Source organism: Capsicum annuum, chromosome 4, assembly GCF_002878395.1.
Source record: "Capsicum annuum cultivar UCD-10X-F1 chromosome 4, UCD10Xv1.1, whole genome shotgun sequence".
Taxonomy (NCBI): domain Eukaryota; kingdom Viridiplantae; phylum Streptophyta; class Magnoliopsida; order Solanales; family Solanaceae; genus Capsicum; species Capsicum annuum.
In genome coordinates this window covers 93,438,011-93,448,700 of record NC_061114.1, presented here as the reverse complement: position 1 = coordinate 93,448,700, position 10,690 = coordinate 93,438,011, and positions in this window count along the sequence as shown.

The window sequence follows — 10,690 nt, the reverse complement described above, 5'->3', positions numbered from 1 at the left end:
TCATAATACTATTTTTCTTCCATCACCTGAAACAAAGCATCTATTAGTTCAAAAAGATCCATATTCCTCTTATATGTTTAATCCATACTCCATTTTCATATGATCCCGTAAACTTATTTATGCAACATTAACTTTTTTTACCCCAGATTTTTGTAATCACTTTTCTCCAAAGTGCCTCTGCTTTCACATTATATATCTATAACTATTTTATGAGTAAACTATAATTTGTTATCCTTACTCTATTTAATTCTAAACCTACTATTTTCTTGTTTAAATGACATTGTACTACTTTGTTAGATGTATCGTTTGTTCTCTTTATTTTATTTTATCTTTTATCATCTTTTTCCTTTTATTTTCATCCAATTTTTATGTTATTTTAATGGATAAATTACATAAAACAACACCTTAAGTATCCTATATTACTTAAAATCTCATCCCACTAAACTAATTACAAAAATTCCTTCTAAATCTCTAAACAAGTTTTTTATCTGATACATAACACACGACTCCTATTTTTAAGCTTTAAATCACGTTGACATTGTTGTAGATAAGGAAAATTCTATTTTCCTTTAAAAAAACGTGGCTATTAAATCATTAATCATTAAGTAATAACAGTTAGCAATAAATTCAACAATTATTAACTCTCATTGACAAAATTCCCAAAATAAGCAAAAAAAAAGTCGTATCTGTGTTATGGCAATTGGCCGCCGGAAAAATTTCACAAACAACCTCCATTAACGTACTTTTTCATAAGTCTGTTGTTGAAGTTGCAAAGCAAAAATAAATAGTTGCGAAAAGAGACCACAAAAAACTCGTAGTATGTGTGCTATGGCCATTGGCCGCCAGAAAAATTTCACAAACAACCTCCATTAACGTACTTCTTCATAAGTCTGTTGTTGATGTTGCAAAAAGAAAAAAAAATTGCGAAAAGAGACTAATTACCAAAGGTATGATCTTTATGTATCAGATTGATAAATTTCGTCCATATACATTCTATTTATGTATCATAATGTTCAATGAAACAAACGAAACTGTAAATATTATTTCTGATACATAGATTTTTTTTGACAGAGATATTACATGCATTCTGATACATAAAATTATTTCTGACAGAGGTAATCAATGATGTATGATACATTCAATATATATTTCTTACTCTGATATATAAATATAAAGAAATTAAGTATTAAATTCATTTTATGATACATAGATAGTTTTTTACAGAGATATTAGATATATGCTGATATATAAAACTATTTCTGATAGAGGTAATCAATGATTTCTAATACATTCAATATATATTTCTTATTCTGACACATAAATATAAATAAATTAAGTTTTAAATTCATTTTTTGATACATAGAAAGATATATATATGTGATATGAGATTCGCCTGATACATCATATTCTTATAGTATGTTCATTTTTTTCTGAACGCAGGGAATAAACGATTGGAGAAGAAATTAGTTTTGGAAGATTATGATAAATGAAGATTGATTTGATTATTCAAATTTCAAATAATAAAGTTGTTGAGGATTTTATGTAATTAAATGGAAAAAATCTTAAATTGAGTGTGTTAATTCCTCAATTGTAGGCACTTTTCACGTTTTTTTTTATCTCCAACTAATTGGTTAGTAATGTATCATAAACTTATGTATGGGAGGTTAAATAATGTATCATATCCGGGATATCATGTAATTAATATAAAAGTTGGGAGAGAGGATAATTAGGTAGCAAAGTGTTGGGATTTATGTTGTTTACCCTATTTTAATTGCATCAAGGAAGGGTGACATTGCATGAGTTGGCATGCACCCAAATACTACCATTAATTACAAGCACTTTTTCAGGAAATTGCATGTCATAGACTCAACTATGGGTGACTTAGATATTTGACCATAAATAAGAATGTCTTTGAAGAATAGTCTTCCTTACTTTTTAATATACTAAAAGTACCATTTTGCCCCTCTACACCTCAAATATATTTTTAAACTTTTCATACTCATTTATCTCTCAAATTTTATTTTTTATTATTTTCACTTTTTTATTTTTTCTTTACTTTTATTATTCTACTTTTTTTTCACTTTTTTATTTTTTCCTTTAAATTTATTGTTCTGTTTTTTATTATTTTCAGTTTTTATTTTTTTCTTTCACTTTATTTTCATGTTTTAATTTATTTGTCTCAACCTTTATTTTTTTCTCTTTTTCTTTTTTCTCAACCATTATATGTTTATTCATTTTTTTTCTTTTTTTAATTTATTTGTCTTTAACCTTTATTTAGAGTTTTTCTTATTTCTCTTTTTCCCCAGATTTTTCTCAGATATTCATTCTCTTTGTTCATCTTTTTTCCTCATTTATCAAATACTCTTTCTCTTGCTCCTCTTTCTCTTCATCCGGTTTCAATCAAATAGACTCATGATATTGATCATCAACCATTGGATCACGACTTGATTCACCTTGGAGATTATCCTCATTTCTCCTCTTTCTCTTGATCCTCTTTTACATCATGGTATAAGAGCTATTGACTATTAATATGGTCTAAGTTAAGATAATCGAGGAGAAAAATTAAGAAAGCTACTAGAAATAACAGTGGTGGTGGTGATAGATAATGAATTGCCTAAGAAATTGAGTCATAATCATCAATTGTATCTGAATGCATCAGCTATGTCTGGAGTTATGTTGATTTTTATTCAATTAGCAAGATCAAAAAACTATTGTGTGGATTGAATCGATGAGAATTGCCATACTTGGAAGAAACAAATTGGAATTCATCAATTGCACATGTAGGAAAGAAAGCTTCGACCCACAGATCTCTCATTTTTCAAAGATGTGCGGCTCGAATGTTTAATGTTTGGATCTTGTGCTATGGATTCGAAGGAGTGGTTTTATTGACTTGCAAATTTTGGTCGACCTTTGAATGACACGGTATTATCACTTTCTATCCTAATCTATATTTGTAATGTGCTTTTGACTTGTCCTTTGTTTTGTTCCTCCATTTCTTCTAGTAGGTCAAACATGCTGACAGTATTTTTTGTTTGGTTATATTTATTCTGATTTTTGGGATACAAGCTTAAAAAAATTATTTGTATGTGTATGTTGTAAACGATGAACGTCTTGGTGAAAATTTAGCTTCTGCTAATGTTGATCAGTACTTTTGTTTGGGTTTATCAGAAAGTGCTAAAGTTTGTTGTTTTGGGTTTTTATTATTTGTTTGGTTGTTTTTCATGGAAGTTTGATGTCTTATCCTTTAATCTTGTCGTTTACTTCATTAGTAGAGCTAGGGGTCAGAGTTAAGTAGAGGTTATGCATTGGCGAAAATTCATATGTCATATTATAAGGTCAAAAACTGTTCTTATGTGTATACTGTAGATGATGAACACCCTTGATGAAAATCCAACTTCCACTAATATTGATCAGTAGTTTGGATTGGCTAATATCTACCTGCTACCTTTGTAACTTTGGTGTAAAGTTGTAACTTTTTTATTCACTAGTAGAGCCAAGTGTATAGTTAGAGGGGCAAAAGGAGGTCATTCGGATCAACAACAACATACCAAGTGTAATTTCACAAGCCACAAGTGGGGTCTAGGGAGGGTTAAGTGTATGTACCCCTACCTTGTGTAGGTAGAAGGGGTCAGCTGGGCACCCTTTGTCAAAAATTTATATTGTATACGTATATACAAGGTCAAAAATTCTCTTTGTTGTGTATACACTGAAGATGATGAAAATCCGGCCTCCACCCATTTGAACGATGTTGTTTCAATAGTTGATTGGCGAAATATCTAGTTGCTACTTTGTAACTTTGGTGTAAAGCTGTAAACTTTTTTATATGTTCAATTCTTGGAGTTCTATTTCCTCTTGCTTATTCTATGCTCTAGTCAAACTTTTTATTTTAAATCGTTCTGCTGGGTAAATATATGTATAGTATTGGCTACCCCAAAATATCAAAGGAATTCTGAAAAAGGTTGAATGTTGACTTAGGCAAGGTGTCTATAAATCACGAGTAAGTAAAGGAGAGTGAATTTTTCCTTTGAAACTGAATAAACTGTCTAGAAATGCTTTGATGTGGTTTATTGCAAAGTAAACAATGGAATTAAACTTACAGTAAAGGAATGATGCATCGATTATGTACCCAAGTAAAGGTATTTGAATAGTTGAAAGAGTAAGATAAAAAGGTACATGATTCTTGTCATACCTGAAATGCACAATTATAAAAGTTAAGCTACTTTACGTATCATGAGTCTACAATTGTATCAATAACCACCCATATTAGAATAGGACTTATAGTGAGATAAGTTAGAAGAGAATCAGTGTTGTGGCACAGTTTGAGTTGTACCTATGTCTGCTTTGATTGGCTTTTTAAAGTATTCTTTCTTTCTTTTACAGCTAAAATACTTTTGGTGGTAAAAAACCAACATCTTTTGCTTTGCACACTCTTGATCGGCAACTCCTTAGCATGAAGGTTTGTGTACCAATACTTATTTGGCAATAGTTATCCTTTTGTTAGTCCTGTCGGCTTATTTATTACTTTTCTCATTTTCCATTGTAGTCTCTTCCTATATTCTTGGACAAGCTTGTACCATCGTTAGTAGCAATACTGATATCTGTTACCCTGATTCTCATGTTTGGAGAGGTGGTCTATTCTATTTATCAACTTAACCTTTCAGCTTGTTAGCTATGAAATTTGCTCGGCTCTTGTCCTCTAACTAGGTTCGTCACTTTTACATTTGCAGATAATTCCTCGATCAATCTTACTCGCTATGAATTGACAGTTGGAGCGACTGTAGCCCCCCTTGTTCAGCTTCTTCTCTGGTTATTCTTCCCCATTACTTATCCAATTAGTAAGTTATAAAGCACAACAATCATATTCATTTTCCATGTTTTGCTACCAGAGAGAGAGAGATGCTTCACCAACTGGGTGTTCGGTTGCCACCTTGTACTCGCAATCTGAGTTAGATGACAGGGTTTAAGAAATAAAACTACATGAACGCATCAACAGCTCATAAGATAGATCTGTATTCATATACGCTACGGTGGTTAATTTGTATGCTTTGTTCCTTTTCTGTAGCTTGGAAAGAAATGGAAAGAATGCAACATAAAGTTGAATGGAGGAGTTCCTTGGTTATTTTCTTCCTCCGTTTGAATTTACTTGTCACATTTTGACGTGGCACACCTATTAAGAAAATAATTATTGGTATAGTGACTTTACAATATTATCGCTATCAATTGATGTTTAGTAATAGGTATTGAAAATGATTTCGAGAATAACTAATTAATGCTAAGGGTAAAACATGAAATTTTTTGTTTTGTTTTCTCTTGATTTGTCAAAAATGACGAGTAAAAATGAAAATCAAATTAGGAAAATAGTGACAAGTAAATCCGAATGGAAGGAGAAAATTAGTAATAATATCACAGTTTCTCCATTTTCCTATCTCTATTTATTTTTTGTTATTAATATAAATGAGAAACTTCTCATGCTAATAATTTGATATGTAAAATATCCATCAATTTTTTTATTAAGATACACGGATATTCATCTTTAGAATTGAGAAAAAAAAACAAAACCTCATGCAGTAATTTGAGAGAATTTCCCAGTGCTACTTTTTGTTGTTAAGGATCTTATAGTTGGCTTGATAAAGAAAAGGGATCTTAACTTCATCCTTGATTTTTCTTCTAGGTCTTGGATTGGATGTTAGGTAAGGGGCACGCTGCCCTTCTGCGAAGAGCTGAGCTAAAAACATTTGTGGATTTTCATGGCAATGAGTTAATCTGTTCAGTATTTCTCAATTTTTAATGCTAATCTAAGCAAGTGTAAATATATCTCTGGACATGCAATATTTTTGTATATATACATGAACACAATCCGCTTACACGACTAAGTTCATTTCACTAAGATTAGGTGCTATAATTAGTTGAACCTCGTTTTCAATTCATTATGTTCCTTTTACTGTATACCTCAGCTTATTTGCTTTTTATTGATATGACAGGCTGGAAAATGAGGGGATATGACACATGATCAAACAACAATAATTGTTGGAGCACTTGGGTTAACGGAAAAAAACTACAAAAAGATGCAATGACTTCAATATCAAAGACTTTTTCTCTTGATCTGGATGGAACACTTAATTTGTGGGTTTATAAGTTGTTGTTCAATTTTATTCAAGCTTTCACAAACTTTTTTTTTGCAATTTATGTTCCACGAGAAAAATCTAAACTTGGACACTGAATTTTGAGAGTTTTTGACTTTACTGATTGATGCATATATGTATACGACTCCAACCGTACCAAGCGCAGTGATAAAGTTGTTCAAAAAGTGACGTTACCTTACCAAACATTGATACCGTATTTTCTGAAAAAGGTCAATTTCAATCTTGAAGGACATTGCCAAATCTGAAAATGAAACTTTGCCAATAAAAATGTTTGATGAGCTTCCACAATAAACTCAATGATATCTCATTGCATTCATTTTTTAAATGTTCATTTCACTTCTTTTTTTGTTGTTTTCCATATGTTCACACAATATATTTCTTTTGTATCACAGTGATTGTGGAGCATTTATTTGTGCGTTTGCTAAATATGTCATTCATGGTAGAGATATTCCTAAAGACATTGACATTGGTCATGTTCGCATGAGGTATGGAGTTTTGTTGTGGGATTATGGAAAGAGAAAACTAGAAGCTGGTATAAAAGACAACACTACAGCAAAAGTTGGCAGATTATTTGGAAAGAAAAAGAGGAAGAGGACGCACCAGGAGTAGTAGTTTAGTTTTGTAGTTATTGAAACTCACTGCACATGATGAATTTTTAGCTATTTTTATGTGATTATGTAAAGTTTAAACCGTTTTTTTTTTCAAATTGAATCGGCTATTTTTATGCGATAACGTAAAGTATACAATGTAAAATTGCTACTGATTCATTTGTTCGTATCTTTGTGTATTTATGTTTAATTATCGAAGAATGTTGTTTGCCTTTCCTTGTGGCAAGTCTTGCCCCTGAGGCAAGAGTTATTGAGTATCTTCTAAATTAGTAAACAATGTGGCAGGCCCAATTCATGCCCATGAGGTATAACTTGTTCCTATGGGGGCTGTCTTATCATTAAATATGTGTGACTGCTATATGAGTACTTTGATCATTATTATTAATACGCATCGCTTTCTCAATTTAATATTAGCATTTATAACCTAGAGAGAATACATACGCATCACTTCACCTTAACAATTTCTCCTCATTGTTCATCTCCATCTTTACAATAACATGTATCCACCATAGTCTTATGCTAAAGAGAAGTTGCTTGTGATCAGCTAGGCACCAAAAATATAAAAATACATATACTTGTTATGTATAGTTCAGAAATTGCTTGTGATCAGCTAGGCATCAAAAATACATATACTTGTTATGTGTAGTTCAGAAGTCTTATGCTAAAGAGAAGTTGCTTATGATTATCTAGGCACCAAAAATACATATACTTGTTATACATATACTTGTTATGTGTAGTTCAGAAGGTGCTTGTAATTAGCTAGGCACCAAAAATACATTTACTTGTTTATGTGTAGTTCAGAAAGTCTTATGCTAAAGAGAAGTTGCTTGTGATCAGCTAGGCACCAAAAATACATATAATTTTTATGTGTAGTTTAGAAGGGAGATAGAATATATACATTAGTCTTGTGAACCAGACGATCTACGATGTTCATTACTATCAATGACAGCTCTTCATAGTCTTTCTGTAAAAGAAAATCAACAAAGCTTATTCTGCAAGTTGAAAGAAGTTACGAAGCATAAACCAACTGAAGATATTAAGAAATGGAACCATGCTTTGTCATCGTCGGATTTGCAGGTGTCTGCTCTAGCTGCAAGTCTTATCCAAAAGCTCTCGTTGAAAGCGAGAACGTTTTCCACAACTAGCTGTGGCGGCTGCAACCATAATAGAAGGATAAAGGTTCACTTTCATCAAGGTATCACTGCATGTACAGATTCACAACAATAAAGAGCTTATAATGACAATCAAACCTATAATCCACCAAATTGAACTACATAAGAACAAAAGCTACACAGGTTGATCCTAACTAGGTACACTGTATTGGAAGGGAGGGCTTGACCTGCATTCCCCAACTTAGAGACAAATAAATTAATTTATTTAAGAGAACTGGCAATCACACCAGCAACATCTAGATTGACTACAACATTGCCATGTGCTTTGTGAAGTCACAAAAAATTGCATGCAATAGAATGTAGGTAGATGAAGAGAAATGAAACTTGAAACTACTGTAGGTACACAGTAACCATCAAGTAATTATTCTGGTTTTCATCAAGTAATTATTGGTCTTACTGCGGTGATATTTTACTAGTATACATCTGATGTTAGAATTACCTTTCTACTTTCTTTGAGAATAACCCTCACTTTTCATCCACAATTCAAAATTATTACTTTAACCACTCTTCTTCGAAGTGCCTTTTTTTCATATTTTATATCCACAATCATTTCATGAGTAAAACTATATTTTGTTATCTTTAATCTATTTATTCCTAAACCTTCTATTTTTTAATTCAATGTTGTGTTATTTCACTTTGTTAGATGTATCGTCTGTTCGTTGTTTATTTTTTTGGTCATCTTTTTCCTTTTAATTTCATCGAACTTTGCTATTTTTACAGCATCGAAAAAGAGTGGCATTACAGAAGTAGGCACACATTCAAGTACTATTATTAATTATTTTTTCAGCCTAAGTTGACATAGGGTCTGTCAACAAAACCAAGATGTTAATGCCACATTCTAATTGACCAAAAAAAGGAATATTCAGGTTTATCAACAAAGACATCATACTGAATTCAGGTCCATGCACCCTATCGTACCACATGGTTCTACCATCAGTGTATCTCCTATAAATTTGAGATGTCCAAAATAATATCGGTACACAATTTATGACTTTATATCTCAAAAAAATTATAAAATTTATCTTTACAAATAGAGAAATAGGATATACAACTTACAGATAGAAAAGAAAAATACTCTTGACACAATCTAAACTGAAGACATATTCTCATGTGCTCTGAAAAAATTACAAAAAAAGATAGCAAAAGATTATTTATACTTAAAATATAGTTGTGAGAAGTAAATATAAACGCATAACATTAAAAGTACTATACTATAGTCCGTAACGCTGATAGTGTCATCGTACATGAGTCAATACACCAACTTTTCATTTTCACATTTATTCATTACCTCTTGTCATATCTCAGTGCCTTAATTTCTGTTCTTAGAGAATCCAAAATAAGTAGTTGGAAGACTACATATTTCAGAATAAGATTCCCGCAAGTTCATATACATTATGTGTTTCATTATTAGACAATACCGAGCTTTTGCACTATTTTCTCTAGTCCGCATATTGCTTCAAACATGAGCAACATCATATTTAGGTTTCTCCACTTCCTAACATTTGTTTCACGCATTACTAATGTGTTATCAATGATACAACATGTGAAATGCTCCCAAATTTCAATTTGTTTGCTTCTATTTTCACATAGATCTGTGATTATAATCTGGATCAGCGATGATTCATTTTACTGTCGATGTTGGAGCAGTAAATTACCATCTGAAACGTATGTATTTGTTCAACAAACTTTTAAATTATTGTAGTTGCAAATATTTTAAGTCAATATAGCAAGATAAGTTGATCCCAGTACTTTCAGATCAAATATATATATATATAAATGACATACAAACTTCAACTACATTTGAATCAAATTACATAAAAAATTGTCAGGTGAAGATCAATAAGTAAATATAGAAAATAATAGTAACACCAGTCCATCTACCTAAAAAGAGTTTCACGATATTAATATCTAATATGAACAATAAGACTTGAAAAACTTGTTAACTTTTCATATTAATGGGCTAAAACATCTTGAAAAAATGTAATATTGCCTTTAGAGTAAAAACTCATTTCAAGGAGGTGAATTTCAAGAAGGAATGAAGCTTCAACATCTTGAGAAAATCTACAAAGAAAGAATTATAAAATAGAAAAAAGACAAAAACGATATGAATGATTGTTTTTAAACTCATTCGCGATATAAGATGAATACTGAGAACATGTGTTTGAAGTTCAACACAGAGTCAACAATATTTGAATTCTTGTTCTTTAGATGTCAACATCATCAACCTACCATCTCCACATGATTAAACAAAAATGATGGTGAACAAAATGCCAAGTCATTCTTTCCTTTTTTTCTATTTTACATTTAAATTTATTAATAGATTCGAAAATGCCAAGTCATTCACTCTATCGACATGGGCATCAATTTTCTAATATAACATAGGCCCTGCTGCACGCTAACTTATGCTGAAACATTCTAATTTTCATTTTCCGAAATAACTTTAAAAAAGCTAATTTAAAAAGTTATCACTACTTTAAACACTCTTTTGCAAAGTGTCTCTTCTTTCACATTTATCCACAACCATTTCATGAGTAAATTATTACTCCCTCCGTCCTATTTTATGTGTCGTCATTTGATCGGACACAAAATTTAAGAAATAAAGGAAGACTTGGTAAAATTCACCAAATTATCCTTTATCAAAAAATGTGTCAATATCTTTTTTTTTAATTAAGTAGGACTAATAAGGGTAAAAGGATAATTGTGTCTTTAAAAAGTTGTCAAATAAGGAAAGGTGACACTTATTTTGGGACGAATTAAAAAGGAAATG